Raw genomic sequence first — 18,165 nt, forward strand, 5'->3', positions numbered from 1 at the left:
AGAATGGGAAAGAATTCCACCTACAAAGCTTCAACAATTAGTGTCCTCAGTTCCCAAATGCTTATTGAGCGTTGTTAAAAGGAAAGGTGATGTAACACAGTGGTGAACATGCCCGTCCCAGCTTCTTTGGAACGTGTTGCAGGCATCAAATTCAAAATGAGTGAATATTTGCAAAAAAAAACAACAATAAAGTTTATCAGTTTGAACATTAAATATCTTGTCTTTGTAGTGTATTCAATTGCATATAGGTGGAAAAGGATTTGCAAATCATTGTATTCTGTTTTTATTTATGTTTTACACAACGTCCCAACTTCATTGGAACTGGGGTTTGTACATGTCTTTGGACTGTGGGAGGAAACCAGAGCCCCCAGAGGAAACCCACGCAGACATGGGCAGAACATGCAAACTCCACACACAGGACGACCCGGGATGACCCACCAATGTTGGACTACCCCAGGGCTCAAACCCAGGACCTTCTTGCTGTGAGGCGACCACGCTAACCACTGCGCCACCGTGCCGCCCATTATACATTATAAAATGTGAAATTATAAAGGCCTGGTATTTTTATAGTGACAGTTCAGGTCTGTATGCAGCCATAGTAAAGTTTATTGCTTGCATCTCTTGCTGGCCACGGATCCATGAATTTGTTTTGGAACCCCTTAAAGAGCAAAGTCTAAACATTAAATCTAAAAGTTTATTTCTAGCGATGAATTTCTAAACAGTCAACAGTTATTTCTGTCTGAAATGTTTAAGCTCTGAATGTGCTCCATAGTCTATTTGACTGGCTTCTTGGAGAGCTGATCTAGAGTTGTTATCTGGTCCTACAGACTTTCGTTAGTAAAAAAAAAGAAAAGAGAAAATCTCGGGAAAACATGTCCTGTTTAGAGGTGGATGCCTATAACTTTTGGTTATCTACAGCAAGGCTGGATTGCTGACCAGGTAATTTGGGCCAACTGCCCCTGGACCCTGAGGGGGGACCCCGTGTCCACTCTTTGTTCATGCACATGACTTAAAACTTAGAGAGCGTACCTCAGATGAGCATGTCCATTGTTAAATTCAGAATGATTATCAATAATCCTGAGATTCATTTAAGTGTCTTTCTTTGCTTTGTTCGGCAAAGATTTCTTTAACCTTGACCCCTAATTTGCTGCTCTGTGATCAGAAAGTGCCCATTTATTCAATTTTGACATGGTAAAGACTGTTATTTGTTTTGCTAACGTAAATTGCCGTGTGTTGCCTGACTTCAACTGCTATGCTAATTTGCCAGGTCTGCTTCGGAAAAAATAATCTAACGTCTATGGATTGGTAAAAAGTAAAAGAAAAAAAACATCTGAACTAAATTTATTCATCCTACATTACATACTTGCTTTGTCAAATAGTCATGACGACATAACACGTTGTGATGCTGAAACGGTAAAAACTCTACAATAACAGAGGCTATGTACGTCCTACAGGGGTGACTGGGTGTGTACTCTGTGCAGAAGCGAGCAGGACCCTGTGGAGGCCTATGAGTGCGAGAGCATGCAATCCCATGGGAGGGCAAAAGCTCCATACACACTCTCCAACCAGGAGCAGAGGGTGAGTTGGGGGGCATTCATGCATGCTACTTTGAGGCTATCGGACAAAAAAAAAAAAAAACCAAACCCTCATACAATCTTTGGTGAGGTTTTAATACATTTCAACAGTCATAAGTCTCTCTCAACAAATGATAAACCGTTTGAACTTTCATTTCATGCAGGAAAAAAAAACAATGCTGCAGTTGTGTTTTTTGCTGCTGCAGGAAAGCCTACCCTTATTTTATATGCTGCTATTGACATTGTCACTGATGCTTTCAGTATGTTTATATGTAGACACCAGAAAAATGATCCAGTACGAGCACGTGTGTGTGTGTGTTTTCCTCTGCAGAGGTGTGAGAGACTGACTCTACTGCTATCTTGTCACATGCTTAGTGCCCCGTTCCATGAACCTGTCAGCCCACTGGTCAGTATGATAATTTTCTCTAACAGACTATGCTGACACAAGTTTGTCATACAGGAAATAGGTTAACAGTTAATCAGACCATCAATGGAAAATGAAGCAGGTCACACGATCATGTCACAGCCCGGCTCGTAGGCTGCGACAAAAATGGGAGACCAGAAGAGTTTGCAATTTTGCCCAAACACATTTATTTAAAAAAACGATAAAGAACAACGAAATAAACATGGTAGTCAGTACTCAGCTCATGAGCAAAATGACGAGCCTCCGCCCCTGACCAAGATCCTGCAGGACAAAGAACACAAAGCCACAGGCATACCTAGTGGAGCGGAGGGGTTGTCACACTCCCCCCCCCCCAGCTACTTCAAAAATCAAAATGGTGACAGGCATAACTTTATAGCTTAACTGCTCTTAACCATATACATGTTCAGACCAGTTCTTAAAGAGTCTCCCCCAACCAACCAACTACACCCTGCAACCCAGCAACCCCGGCACCTGGAGAAGCATTTAAGAGTGACAAAGAGAGATAGAAGTCCAGAGAGGTTACACATTAAACAGCACAGTACAACTTAAGAGCAGGGTGCTCTTGACAAAGCATCTGTCACAATATTTTCAGAGCCTTTAATGTGGCGGATATGCAAACAATAAGGCTGCAAAAACAAAATCCACCGCATCAACCTACGGTTTGGGCAGCGTAGAGAATGCAAAAAGGTTATTGAGTTATGGTCTGTGTAGACCATCAGAGGGACAGAACCAGAGTCAACATAGACTCTCCTTCTCGACAGCCAGTTTTCCCCTCTCAGTTTGAGCATGCCCTCTCCCAGTTTCTCTCAGCAACAGAAGCAGCTCGAAGGTTAAACCAGCCTCACCAGGGCCAGGCGCAGTGAAAGTTCCCAGCCCAGGACCAACAGCATATACAACTTGGGTGTAACGACTCCCAGTTCAGTCAAGTTAGCTTTAATAATAGATTTAACATTCTCCTTCATTCTCTTATTACCGACTTCCAATTTAAAATGCTTGGCGATTTACAACAACTGCTCCCACGAAGCGCTCCAAAAACTCCTCTGACGGAGCTCTCAAAAAAGCTCCTCCACACTAGCCATGACTTACAATTTACCTGCCCAAACCACGTCAAAACTGCCGATGCAAAAAAACAAAAAAAAAAACAAAAAAAAAAACAGGTTACAAATCCTACCCGCAGCACACTGAGCTCACACAGCCCCAACGCACAACCCAAATATCACCGCCGCACCGTCCCTCTACTGCCTATCCAGAGTCTAACTAAGCTCCGCCCTAGTCTTCAGGTGCTACTTGTGGCGGGTACTTACGCACTTAAACCCAAAAGCCCGGTGAAGCAACCATAAAATGGCGACCCACCTGCAGCTTTCGACACTAACAACCCCCCAAACCAGTGGCGTAACCAGGAATATTTTTGTAGGTGGGCCTGAGTGAAAATGGGGGGCCAATATTTTCCAGCAATAATCCTTCAAACAAGACGCAAATTCGAACACATTACAGCAGTAAACACATAACACAGGTTTTTAGTACGTGACCAAGAAACATACTAAAACTTTAATAAAAACCCACTTAAACAAATACCACCCCAGTCATTCTCGCCAGGCTCTGCACAACCATTTAAACATCACTGAGGAAAACAGCCCGACTCGGTCTAAAAGGTCATGATACAACATGTAAACTATAGGCCTATAGTACACGTTTTACAGCACAATGTGTAGACGCCGAGGGCGAGCGCTGAAGACCGAGATTATTTCATCATAGTCCAAAGAGTCAGTAAATTCCCTTTCAAAGGACAACAGGGATAGATTGTTGAGGCGTGCAGTTAGCATGGAAGATCTTAGACATGTTTTGATACGGCCTGTAGTGGAGAAGAGTCTTTCAACAGTACATGAAGTCAGGGGAATGGTGATCATTGCCCTTAACAGTCTGTTAATGTTTGGGAAAACGTCAGAGTTGCAGCTGTCCAGCACTTCAATGAGGGATGGGTAACACTGACCCCTCTCCACTTTACGACGCAGTGCCTGAGTGAAAACGGTCCATTCCGAACCCTCAAATTTACCAAGTGCAAGACAATGGGGTTTGCTAGCCTGATGTTTCGAGCATGCCTGGCGGAGGTGCTTCCAATCTACAAACCCGCTTCGAAAAAACGTGTTTTCCATATGGGGCTCGGGGAAATGCCTACACATTTTACAGAAAACAGAGTTCCTTGCTGAGCTGTATTCAAGCCACTTAAATTCTTCATACCACTTATGGGAAAAAGAACATAATTTTCCTGAAATGTTGGTTGCGGGGAACACTAATTTAGGCTGCGAGGATGGCTCATCCACAGTGAACAAATCTGACGGTGGCATGGTCAAGGGAATCGTCTCACCGTCGTCAGAGGGGGGAGGAGAAGCTGCCTGCAACGGAGACGCTGTAGTCTCCTCTGTCGTTCTCTCCGGCGGTATCTCACTCTCATTGGGCGGCTCAGTCGGTGCTGGAGCAGGTGTGCTTTCCTCCTCTCCATCCGTGGCTTTTTAAAAAAGCGGAAGATTGGACTTTGTTTCGCCATTCCATAAGTTATGGCTAACTGTTGGCTATTGGCTAGTTAGCAGCAGTGAAAAATACAGAGCGTGATGGTATGCACGCTCAGATTTTGCAGTTCTACGTACGTAAAAGGGGCCGGCCTACGTGCTTGTAAGCCAGCGTGATTGGGTGGGCCTGGGCTTGAAATGGGTGGGCCTGTGACAGGCCAGGCCCACCCGTGGTTACGCCCCTGCCCCAAACGAATTCCAAAGGGAACCCGCTCTTAAGCCTAACCAGAGACAGAACAAGGGTAATCTACTACGGCGTGCACAGGACCGACAGAGCTCAATGCTACAAAAACACCAGCATAACCAGCGTGGCGACACAAACGCACACTCCTCAGAACAAATCAGCGGCTCCTTACCCAGTATATGTTTGAGCTAGTGGTGTGTAAAAACGAGGCATACTCCAAGTTAACAGTTAAGGGGCTTTAGTGTCGAACTGTAAGTATCAACAATACAGAGATGAACTGACGCACGCAGGGGACTGCGTGCCTTACGTAACATTGACTACAGCTAACATCCACTGGGTGGTGCTATAATACCACCCGTAAAAGTATAGCCGCTTGCGTCAACGCAAAACCACAAACAACCACTTAGCACGCTCGTCAGTGTCTCCCAACAGCAGACTGCGAAACTTCATTCTCAAAACGAGGCGCCCAGCTTACTTACACTACAGCTGACCTGGCATCACGCCAATACGGGATCACCAAAGGACGAGCCCCCATATGTCACAGCCCGGCTCGTAGGCTGCAACACAGATGGGAGACCAAACGAGTTTGCAATTTTGCCCAAACACATTTATTTAAAAAAACACCCCCCCCCCCAAAAACCCGATAAAGAACAACGAAATAAACATGGTAGTCAGTACTCAGCTCATGAGCAAAATAACGAGCCTCCGCCCCTGACCAAGATCCTGCAAGACAAAGAACACAAAACCACAGGCGCACCTAGTGGAGCGGAGGGGTCATCAAAATAACAATAAAACATTGTACCATGCAGTTGCAGTTACCATGCTTCAAACACAAACAAGCAAAAACAAACAAACAGAGCTTTCTGTTTTGGGAACCATAAGACCAGGAATGGCCAACCTGTTAAGATCAGGTTCATCACCTCAGCTTTATTAATTATTACTATTATTTTTCTTCTTCTTCTTCTTCTTCTTCTTCTTCTATTCCATCCAATTATCCAAACCGCTTATCCTAATCTCAGGGTCGTGGGGATGCTGGAGCCTATCACAGCAGTAATTGGGCGGCAGGCGGGGAGACGCAATGGCCAGACTGCCAGGCCATCACAGGGCCTTTTTTTCTATTATTTATTATTAATTTATTATTATTATTATCATTATTATTTGTTTCTATTATATGTTAATATTATTTATGATTTATTATTAATTTATTTGTTGCTTATTATTAGCATTATTATCATTAGCATTATCTTTGTTGTTTTACTGTGGTAGCGGTCATAACAGTAGTTTTAGTTGTTTTAGTGATGGTATTCCTATTACTATGAATACTATTGCTAATATGAACACCACCACTACAGCAAATGAAAGTGATGTGATATCATGCAATTTTGTACTAAGATGATCTAAGTGAAAAGAGAAAATTCCCGCACACCAAGATACACAGATAGTGATATTATTTAAATTAACAGTCTTGATGATTTTCAATTAGATAAATGTTTGTTTTGCCGAACAAGGTGACACATTCATGATTCAGCCTGTCGGATATTGATGACGGCCCCTGCATTTACAGTAATATGGAGAAATACATGTGTCTGTGGTGACATTCATGACAAATATCTCAAGATCACACAGGTAGTGGTGTGTTTTCCGTCACCCAGCAGTGGTTGGTGTTGTGTTTTGGTGGACCAACTTAGTTTTGAAATGGCTGCTGGGAAGTGTACGGCAAAAAATAACGCAACCTGAATGTTTGAGATTTCCACTTTAAGGTTAAGAGTAATGTTTTGGTGGTACTGTGTATATCCTCAGTCTGAGTTTTCTCTTTTCAGTTTGGTCTTTTCTAATTCTTCGGTACACCTATGGTTTACACTGGTCAGCTGTGTAAAAATGCTTGCATGTATTGATCTGACATTGTTTTGTGAATGGGATCCAGGCCCGTAACTATTACCAGATCATCAAGAGGCCCATTGACCTGACCATGATCCGGAGGAAACTGGACAAGTACAACACGGTTCACTACTTCACTGCTGAGCAGTTTGTGGATGACGTCCTCCTCATGTTCAAGAATTGTGCCACATTCAACTATGTAAGTTGTCATGAGGTCATGATAATTCGACAATACTGTGTGGGTTTCATGGTTTAGTCTAAATACTCATGTAGCCCTTGGTTCTGCAGGCCGGCTCCCTAACCCTGTATTTTTGCCTCCTCCCTGGCCCTCTCTGCATTGTGTTTTTTTGATTGGTGTGGTTGGAGTCAGGAGAAAACGGACAGGAGTAGGCATTCTTTGGTCCGAGCAGTGCAGAATTTATTTTCTCTTGGCTGTCTTCGTCACCTTTAACATATCAAAAACGTTGTCTCTAATTTCAACTTATTTTTAAATTAACAGTAGGCCTGGTGCCACACGGAACGAGCAGCTAGCTAGCATTTACAGGTTAGCTCTCAGTAGTTCGCTAGCCACATGGGCATCAAACGTCATAAAACAAAACCATTTTCACAAAATAACAACCTAAAACATAAAACGATATCTCTGGTACACATATTTACAGATAAAACTGCATGGATGACCATTTAAACATAGGGTTGCAGATAGATTTAACAGATCACCCCGTTTCAACATCTTACCTTTAACATATCAAAAACGTTGTGACCTAAAATGGCCACCACGACCTACAAAGGCAGCCCAAACAGCTAGTCAACCAGGCATATCAACAAACTGAGCGCCCCCTAGTGGCTACTCCCAGGTTACCTCGTAAATTGAACCACAAATGAGAAATCTCAAAAATAAAACATTACAGCATAAATTATGTCACCTTCACCATGTTACATCCACCCCCTCTTTGCTTGATGGCATCCCAGCCATCAGATTGTAACAACACTTGGCAATGACACAAAACACATGACTTCAAGAGTCTTTTTTTTCTTTTCTTCCCTAAACCAAAGAATAACACACACAAAAAAAAAACCCCAATGTGGTGTGTGTGAGTGAGAGTGGAGTGTAGTGAATGCACCATGGCTTTGTTGAGCTCAGTTATGGCCCACCAGTCTTTTTGCTCTGGTCCTTTGCCACAACCTCCATCCTCGTTCCCTTTTTGTTCATCAGTTTCTGGCTCCGCCACCATTCCTTGCCAGCACAACCTTTTCGGAGGACGTCTGTCTCTCGGGGGATTTCTCCCATTTGTACCTACGCTCTCAGCAGGGATATCTTCTTTTTCCTCCTGGAGTCGCCCTTGGAACTCGCCTTCTCCCTCTTCCAGCTCCCCTTGACCCACTGTGCCATCCACCCCTTCAGTCTGGGCTCCGCCTGGACCCTCCTCAAGGTCCTCCGGCTCGCCATCTTCCACTGCTTCGGATTCACTGTGTGAGGGGCTGTCTTCTGTTTCTCTCTCCCCTCCCTTAGTCGGCTCTCGTCGGGGCCCCCTCGGGAGAAACATACACTGTGTCAGCAGGTTCTGGTGGGCCACTCTCTCTCTCTCTCTGTCTTCAGACCGGACCACATACACTGGGATGCCAGGCTGTTGCTTTATGACCGTGTAGGGCTGGCACTCCCATTTATCGCCAAGCTTCTGTCTGCCTTCCACGTGACATATTTTTACCAAGACCCGATCCCCTGTCTTGAACACATGGCGCTTTGCTTTGCGGTCGTAGTGTCTTTTCTGCTGTTCTTTGGCTTGCCTGGACATCTGGTCGGCCTGGTCATATGCCTATTTCAGAGAGTCCTGCAGGTTTTGGGCATATTCAGTGTACTCACATGGCTCCTCATTCTCAGACAGTCCAAATACAAGATCGATTGGAAGCCTGGGATGTCGGCCATACATCAGAAAGTAAGGAGTGTATCCAGTGGAGTCATGACGTGTACAGTTATATGCGTGTGTCATGGCATCTACATACTCATGCCAGTGGGACTTTTGGTGTGGAGCTAATGTACCAAGCATGTCCGTCGGAGTCCTATTAAACCTCTCTGTGGTTCCGTTCCGCTGCGGATGATATGGACTGGTATGGGTCTTGATGATACCAGTGATCTTGCACAGATCTCTCACCACAGCACTCTCAAAGTTGCGACCTTGATCCGCATGCAGTTTTGCAGGGAACCCGAACCGACATAAAAAGTTCCTCCACAGCATCTTTGCCACCGTGCTAGCCTTCTGGTCCTTAGTAGGCTATGCTTGTGCAAAACGAGAGAAGTGGTCGGTTATGACTAGTACATTCTCAATCCCTCCTATGGACTTCTCCAGTGTCGGAAAATCTATGCAGACATGTTCCATCGGGACATGGGTGTGGATACTGACCAGGGGGGCTCTGAGTCCTGCCGTGGGAGTCTTCCTGAGACAGCACCTCTCACACTGTTCACACCACGCTTTGACGTCATGGAACATCTTGGGCCAGTAAAAGCGCTCCCTCATCTGAGAGAAAGTACGCTCAAAGCCAGGGTGCCCAGAGTCATCATGGAGAGCTGTTTTCGCCAACATCCACAGTTTTCCCGGCAGCACTAACTGCTCTATTGAGCCCCGTTGACCGTCTTGGACTCTGCGATAGAGGATGCCCTCCCTAACCACCAACCTCTTCCACTCTTTCAGAAGAAGGCGCACCTGTGGGGCTGCCCTTCCTTCAACCCGGTCACTTCTCCGGGGCTTGGTGTTGAATGACCTGTAGTGTAGAACTGGACCAATCCCTGGATCATCTTTTTGTCCGGCCCTAACCTGCTGTTTTGTCATTGCCGGCAGCGACTCTGTCCCCACCCCAGTGTATGGCTCAGTCAGCGCTTCAGCTTGGCCAGTCAGCGGTGCCTGAAGACAGTCTGCCTGTACCCTTGCTGGATCGCCCTCTGCTGCGTCTGAACCCGCTGAGGCCCTCCGGCTGTTCCTGGTCTTTACTCGCAGGAGGCATGTCTGTAGTGCCTGGGTGACATCTTGACGGGACATCCTAGACAGTGCGTCCGCATTAGCGCTGCATTTCCCTTGACGATATTGGATGTCAAAGTCAAACATGGACAGTTGGGACACCCACCGTTGACCTGTAGCGTCCAGCTTTGCTGTTGTCATCACATACTTTAGTGGGTTGTTGTCTGTGAGGACTGAGAACTTCCGGCCATAGAGGTGATCATGGAACTTACTTGTTGCTGCCCACTTCAGCGCAAAGAACTCAAGCTTGTGCACCGGGTACCACGTCTCAGCTGGACTCAAACCCCTGCTGGCATAGGCTATGACCCTCTCGGCCCCATCCTGAACTTGCGCCAGTACTGCCCCGAGCCCCTCACCAGAAGCGTCTGTCTGGAGTACAAATGGCAGAGTGTAGTCTGGATATCCCAGTACTGGAGCAGTGGTTAACTGTACCTTCAAGGCCTGAAAGGCCTCCTCACACATGTTTGTCCGCACGAAAGCTATGTCCTGACTTGGGACTTTCTTCCCTCCCATTTTTTTCTTCCTAGGATCCCCAGAGGTGAGACAGTACAGCGGTGCAGCCATCATGGCGTAGCCCTTCACAAACCGTCTATAGTATCCAGCCAACCGTAGGAACTGCAGCACTTCCCTCCTGTGGGTAGGTCTCGGCCAGTTCTTCACCTTGCCGATTTTCTCTGGGACCGTCCTGATGCCCTCAGCAGACACTAGATGACCAAAGTATTGAACCTCCTGTCGCACAAGCTGACACTTGGAGGGCTTTAGCTTAAGGCCATGCTCTCGAAGCCGATCAAACACTGCTTGTAACCTCTCCAGATGCTCGTCGAAGGTCTGAGAGAAGACGATCAGGTCGTCTAGACATATCAGGAGCTGGGTGAAGTTCAGGTCACCAAAGCAGCACGTCATCAACCGCTGAAAAGTGGAGGGGGCATTCTGCAGTCCAAACGGCATTCTATTTGCCTCGTATAGCCCCATGGGAGTGCTGAACGCCGTCTTATGGTTGTCTTGCTCAGCCACTTCCACCTGCCAGTACCCAGATGTGAGGTCCAGAGTAGAGAATTACTTCGCTTGCCCCAGAACCTCCAGGGCTTCTTCTATTCTGGGCAGAGGGAACGCATCTCTGGTGCTGCAGGCGTCGAGCTTCCGATAGTCGACACATAGTCTCAGTGAACCATCCTTCTTAGTTACAATAACCACCGGAGAAGCATATGGACTCTTGCTGGGGTGGCTGACTCCTTCTGATTCCATCTCTGTCAAAAGCTTCCTCACATCTTGCCACTGGGATGGTGGGATCTTACGATAGGGGAGACAAAATGGCCTAGAGTCCACTAACGGTTTTTCATGCTGTATTGTCTTCATGTGGCCATAGTCAGTGGGGTGCTGAGAGAAAACTGCAGCATTCTTGTCCACTAGCTCCCTGAGCCGAGAACGCTGGCATTCATCCTCTACTGCTGCTTCACTTAGGTCCACAACACAGCTGGTGGCAACTTGGTCAAGGCTCAGGCATGTGTCATTGTTCCCCCTATTTTTGGATTTGTTCTGTTCACCGTCCGCCACCTCCAGTACGTTCTTGACAAGGAAGACTTCGGCCATGTGGGAGTTTGAACTGATTGTAACAGCCTGTCGTGAAAGATTCATTACTCGGATGTGGACATAGCCTTTCTTTACATCAGCCAGGACTTTGGCAACCAACAGGCCTTCAGGGAGCTGTTGGGAGGAGTGGCTTTCAATCAGAGCAGTGTAGGTTCTTTTTTCGGTCCGGATCTGATCCTACACATTAAGTCTATTTCTTTCCCACCGGGAATGCGTAACTTGCGGCCGGTGTACACAGCGGGACCCACTTTGTCATTTAAGTCACTCTGTCCTGCCTCTCCAACCTGCAACACTGCTGTGTACCATTTTCGGTGGCTTTCTTTAACCTTGTGCAGGAACTGCTGGCCATAGATTGCTTGCAAGGGGCATTTAGAGGCACGGATGACATTGGTTCCCAACAGCAGGGCGACTGTGGAGCGGTAATCAGAATCAGGGACAACAAAGGCTGGCACATTGGTGAACTCTTTTCCCAGTACCTTAAGTTTAAGGTCTATGACACCGCTTTTGCTCTCGAAGAACGGGGTGGTTGCGCCAGAACCCATGGGTAATACTAGTAATTTGTGAGCCAGAGTCGACAAGAGCCCTGCATTTTAGTCCATTGACCTCCACCTCCCCTTCATTTCTGGGGCCCACCAAAGGTGTGGCCTCCCCTCCATCACTATGTCTTTTTTCTGCCGTTGGGGGTCTTATTGCCTGCCCATGGTAACCCCAGCTACCACGGGCGCTAAGCGTTTAAAGGCTGCCCAGCCGGTGCTGTATTACCATCTCCAGGGAACGCTGCGGGCGGCTGTGGGTGTGGCACCTGGTTGTTGGCATTACTGCTCTAGAAACTCTAGCTACATGTCCTGCCCTCCTACATCGGTAACACACAAAAGTGGCAGTGGCACCCTCACTCCTCCACGCTTGCTGGCTTCTAGTTGGGGCCGGCGTTTGTGGGGGAGCCATCTTTGATTCCAGTGTGAAGGCTATGGGGGAATGACATAATCCGCATTCCCACAATTGCACATTGGTTCTCTAGAAGCTTTCAAATAAAGTTGAATCAGTTCATCTGGACACAACGTTTATTGAGAGAAATGTTTCATCACTAATGTAAATGACCTCTTCAGTCTCAACTGACTGCAGGCATCCCCACCCTTATAAACAACACAGGGGCATAACGACTGAAACAAACGATCAGTTTCATATGCAAATATGCGTGACCACTAGTTACAATGCCCATTTGTACTAGTCACAGAGGATTTGGAAATAGTTGCAATCACAGCATTGTAAGATGGTGATAGATGTACTCTTAGCCCCCCACACCTTGTTTCAGGGATGGTCGTTCCCTCTTCACACTGCTTCCTAGACACCTTGTTCCGGCTGTGCATTTAGTCTGCTGCTGGTCACAAAACCTCCCTGGAAATGTGGGGAATTCTTTATGGCAGCTATTTAATGTTTCAGAATTCAACAAACAATAAATATCAAGGCATAAAAATGTTACTTTACCTTGTCTGTGAACATATCTTTTATTCTTTCGCGAGTCTTTTGAGCTACGGCCTCTAAATAGATGCATGCATTTTGTCCTGCGCTATGATGACTCAGTTGTTTTTGCGACTGTCAAAAAAGATGTAGCTGAAATACAAAAAGTTCCCCTTTAACCAGCAAACCTGAGCCCAATAATATTTGCAAGTATTTTGTCTGGTTTGTTTTTGATTGATCTACTGAGGTGCCAGGTGGAATGGGTTTTTCCAAATAAAAAAAAAACATTACTACTGACCAAATACTTAGACAAAGTAATGAAAGTCAGAGCCCATTGGTCCACTAAGCAGGTTCAGCAGCCCAAAGAAGTTGTGTTGTAACTCAGGGATTGTTGGTTCAAATCCCAATTCAGATGGAGGAAACCTGTACTGGGTGAAGTGAGATGAGACATGCTCTTGAGCACAGCAGCTAAAACCAAATAACAACAGTAGTTTCTTAGTAGCCCCCCTGCAAAGGACTCTGTTTTGCATTCCAGTTCAATGATGTAAATGTCATGATTGTGTGGTCTGGGTCATCTAGGCTCACCTGTTTCCCATTCCCTGATTTGGCTTGCTATTTCTGCCCCTGCTTTGCTCACCTGTCCCCCATTACGTGATTGGCTTGCCGTTTCTGTTCCTGTCCCGCCTTGCTCACCTGTTCCCCATTCCCTGATTGGCGAGCCTGGTCCTGCCCTGCCCACCTGTTCCCCATTTCCCCGATTGTCTTTCCAGCAGTTGTATACACTCACCGGCCACTTTATTAGGCACACCTGTCCAACTGCTCGTTAACGCAAATTTCTAATCAGCCAATCACATGGCAGCAACTCAATGCATTTAGGCATGTAGACATGGTCAAGACGATCTGCTGCAGTTCAAACAGAGCATCAGAATGGGGAAGAAAGGTGATTTAAGTGACTTTGAACGTGGCATGGTTGTTGGTGCCAGACGGGCTGGTCTGAGTATTTCAGAAACTGCTGATCTACTGTGATTTTCATGCACAACCATCTCTAGGGTTTACAGAGAATGGTCCGAAAAAGAGAAAATATCCAGTGAGTGGCAGTTCTGTGGGCGAAAATGCCTTGTTGATGCCAGAGGTCAGAGGAGAATGGCCAGACTGGTTCGAGCTGATAGAAAGGCAACAGTAACTCAAATAACCACTCATTACAACCGAGGTATGCAGAAGAGCATCTCTGAATGCACAACACGTCGAACCTTGAGGCAGATGGGCTACAGCAGCAGAAGACCACACCGGGTGCCACTCCTGTCAGCTAAGAACAGGAAACTGAGGCTACAATTCGCACAGGCTCACCAAAATTGGACAATAGAAGATTGGAAAAACGTTGCCTGGTCTGATGAGTGTTGATTTCTGCTGCGACATTTGGATGGTAGGGTCAGAATTTGGCGTCAACAACATGAAAGCATGGATCCATCCTACCTTGTATCAACGGTTCAGGCTGGTGGTGGTGGTGTAATGGTGTGGGGGATATTTTCTTGGCACACTTTGGGCTCCTTAGTACCAATTGAGCATCGTGTCAACGCCACAGCCTACCTGAGTATTGTTGCTGACCATGTCCATCCCTTTATGACCACAGTGTTCCCATCTTCTGATGGCTACTTCCAGCAGGATAACGCGCCATGTCATCAAGCTCGAATCATCTCAGACTGGTTTCTTGAACATGGCAATGAGTTCACTGTACTCAAATGGCCTCCACAGTCACCAGGTCTCAATCCAATAGAGCACCTTTGGGATGTGGTGGACCGGGAGATTCGCATCATGGATGTGCAGCCGACAAATCTGCAGCAACTGCGTGATGCTATCATGTCAATATGGACCAAACTCTCTGAGGAATGTTTCCAGTACCTTGTTGAATCTATGCCACGAAGGATTAAGGCAGTTCTGAAGGCAAAAGGGGGTCCAACCCGGTACTAGCAAGGTGTACCTAATAAAGTGGCCAGTGAGTGTATTCCCCCTGGTTGCCCTGGCGCAGTGTCAGATCGTCAGATTGACTCTTATCCCGAGCCTTCCTTGTTGTCTGTAGCTTCTGTTCCTGTTATGTAAGTTCATTTGCTTTAAGTAAATCATTGTTTTAGACCAGTCTTTCTCCACTGTCTACATTTTGGGTCCTCAATTCCTGCTTCCAGCGTAACAGTAAACAGTATGGCCGTTTAATAGTTGTCTTTTAAAAAAAAACTGGATTCATACATGTGCAGCCTGGTGAATTATGCCGGCACAGGACACAGAAATATCTTTTTGGGGTCTTTATTCTGAACTGTAAAATTTGGTTCAGTTTAAATAACAGAATAAAATCTACTACAACAGAACTCGATACGAGACTCGAGCTCTCCAGCTGTTAAGGACTGCGTTGTCTCAATGACTCTTGACAAAGAGTATGCTGTTGCAGTACAGGCAATAAAACTGCTCACTGTTGTCTTGCATAGTACAGATGAGGTACTGAGCCCTGAGGACAGTGTATCACCTTCATACTCTGCTCACAGACCTGTTGCCATAGCAGTTGGAGGGTTCCTCTTCAAGAAGTTGTTCAGCCAGTGGGAACCAGAGGAGGGTGCCCCCAAGAGGAGAGGCAGACAGAGCCTGAATGCAAACCTTATTAAGACCACTGCCGTTGTCTTCCTAGAGAGTTCAATGAGCATGCAACCTACTTGGTGGACTCATTGTGGGAGTGCGGTGCAAAGCTACCGAAGGACTGGGAGTATATGACCAGCTTACTGTTGAATGACCCATTGCCTCGAGAGGAAGCTCTAACTGATAGACAGGAGACAGCTCTGATTGAGATCAGGCTGTGCACTGCCAGGCTGCTGAATGCCACTCGCCTATGGGTGGAGGCATAGGAAAGAGGGTAATGTAATGACAGCCAAGGGACCAAACCAGGTTGACAGAGCTGTTTGCAGTGGCATTGCCTCTCTTCTAGCCAAGTATGCTGTGGATGCAGAGAAGGTGACCAACCTGTTGCAACTGCCTCAGTTCTTTGACCTAGAAAGTTATACCACAGGAAGGCTGGAGAAGAATCTTGTATCCTTGCTGTGCCAGATTAGGGAGATAGTGGAGAAGCGTACAGACACTGAAGTTTGGGAGACATGCTCCAACACCTACTACACCCTCTGCAATGAGGAGTTCACAAGTTTCAATAGGCCACTATTGCCCACTCTGAGCTGCTGGATGAGCTAGTAGACAAATTCAACAGACTACTGGAAGACTTCCTGCAAGAGGGCAAAGATGCTGATGAAGCTCATGCCTACCCCGTTCTTTCAACTCAGAGGATCACAGCCTTTCATGATGCTCATGATGTGTCTCAGTGGGACCTCTTCACCAGCAACTTCAAGCTGCTCAACATAGGCATTGAGAATAGAGATGCCTGAACAGATAGTGATCCAGTCATTGTAGTGTACCCACTATGTGATCCTGTGGTACCTGGCCAAATTGTCTGAGGGCAGCGCAAGAAAAGGGGACCTGGTGACTTTTGAGGAAATGGATGAGGGCATTCTGCATGATGTGTCAGCGCTACCTCAGCAATGTAACATGGCTGTCAAAGAACGCATTCACCATCCTATGTGATGTGTCTGGTGGCAGGGAGCACCTGGAGTCCTTAGTCTATTCCTCTGAGGACTCACTACAGTCTGAACTACTCTGGCTTCATCCATCCATAGACCAGGATGATGAGGTGGGGAAAATTAAAGCTCTGCACGGAAGAAACCTTGCTGGCTGCCTATTGCAAGCTCACCTACTGTGTAGTGGAGATGAAGACTGGGGCTGACATCTTCAAACAGTATATGAGGTATTACAATAATTGGTGACATTATCAAGGATACCATGAGTAAGACTTGGCAAATTGACAAGACCCTCATTCTCAGTCTCCAGCAGTTGTTCAATAAGATGCTTTCAGACTTGGGTCATGGGTTTGATCGCTCTTCCTCTTCATTCTGTGGAATCAAAGAGCTGGTGTGATGATTCGGCCTTGACCAGGTCAAAACTAGAGACACCATGCTACAAGGATGGCAGAGTTTGCATTCAAGGAGCCCAGGGAGAGGGAAACCCTCCTCAACCTGGCCTTCTTGGACATAGCCAGTTTTTCTCCAAGCTCATGAGACGGGACAAGAGGACTGTCCACATGCACCTGGAGAGCTTCATGTTTCAGATGGCACTGCAGCGAGGGGACTGCTGGCCTCCACTCATCTTCTACAGGAACTCCCTGCAGGCTGGTGGGGATGATGACACTGTCTGTGATGAGCAGCTATTCGAGTAGGGGCTCTGTCCACTCAAAGAAAACCAAGCCCACTGCCACTACAGCTGGAACCACAAGGAAGCTGCCAGAGGAGGAGAGCAGCAGAGCATGCAGACTCCAGTTATGATGCCACCGCCCTGCCCCCCCACCTCCACTGTAATGCAGGACTCCCAAGAGGGGCCAAGATGACAGCGACATGGGTGTCTACCCTCTCCCGCAAGACCAGCAGCAATCCCATCAACACTCGCAGCATCATCAAAAGACGCCCCGGCACCACCAAACACCCATGGATTACAGTACCACTCGTGCTACCTGGGGAGCTTTGACCACAATATGACGACCTCCCCGATTGTCAAAGTCTCCTGGTAGCACTAAGACATGATTTTTTTCCCCACCGTTGCTTTTTTTTCTGAATTGAGACATGTTGTTTAGCACATTCATTTTTGTTTTCGTCGTTTCCTAAAACAGGAAACGGCCCAATGTCAGCATCTGCATTTGTCACGATCAGTACGGTTTCCTTTTATTTGTATCAATCTTTTTTTTTTTGTTTTAGGTTACTTTAGCATGAGGGACATGTATTTTTAACATTTCCTTAGATACTAATAAGAGGAGAATCTGTTGTTCTCGTTTCATAAGTAGCTGTCAGATTATCGTTTTTGTTCTCATGTTCAATGTTTTGGGCTTATTCACTTCAACAGGGGTTCACTTTGATTTACCTTTTATCGCTTACTCTTTATCAATACAAAATATGTTAAATAATAAAGGGAAAAAAACTTGATTGCACCTAGCCCTAAACTGTTGGTGTCTGTCTCTAAAATAAACGGAAGAGAGAAATCAACATAACCAAGTAGAGGAGCCTGGTAAGTCTTTGTTGAAATGACTCTTGACACGCTTGTTTCCTTAGACTGTTCAACAGGTTCGTTGGACCAAGAAGGGTTGTTTTCTTTGGCACACGCATTGACTACATCATGTAAGGGACCTGCCAGCTGGGAAAATCATTGCAGAAACCTCCTGTAATGGCTGCAAAACTCAATAAATGACCAAGTCTAACTGTGGTGGGACCTGGCCACTGTTTCACTGCAGCTACTTTGTCTGGATTTGTGCCTATGCCGTCAGCTGAGATCTGGTGACCAAGGGAGCACACACTGGACTGGAGGAAATTACGTTTTTCTACCTTGACCTTTAACCCTGTCTCTGTAA

The 18,165-nt window shown here is 46.4% G+C and overlaps 1 pseudogene; it reads left to right on the plus strand.

The window, feature by feature from the left end:
• The first annotated feature begins 11,927 nt into the window (after positions 1-11,927).
• On the plus strand, positions 11,928-17,302 carry LOC130114517 (cohesin subunit SA-2-like; annotated as a pseudogene).
• Positions 17,303-18,165: the final 863 nt, after the last annotated feature.

The sequence above is a fragment of the Lampris incognitus genome, chromosome 6 (assembly GCF_029633865.1).
Source record: "Lampris incognitus isolate fLamInc1 chromosome 6, fLamInc1.hap2, whole genome shotgun sequence".
Lineage (NCBI taxonomy): Eukaryota > Metazoa > Chordata > Actinopteri > Lampriformes > Lampridae > Lampris > Lampris incognitus.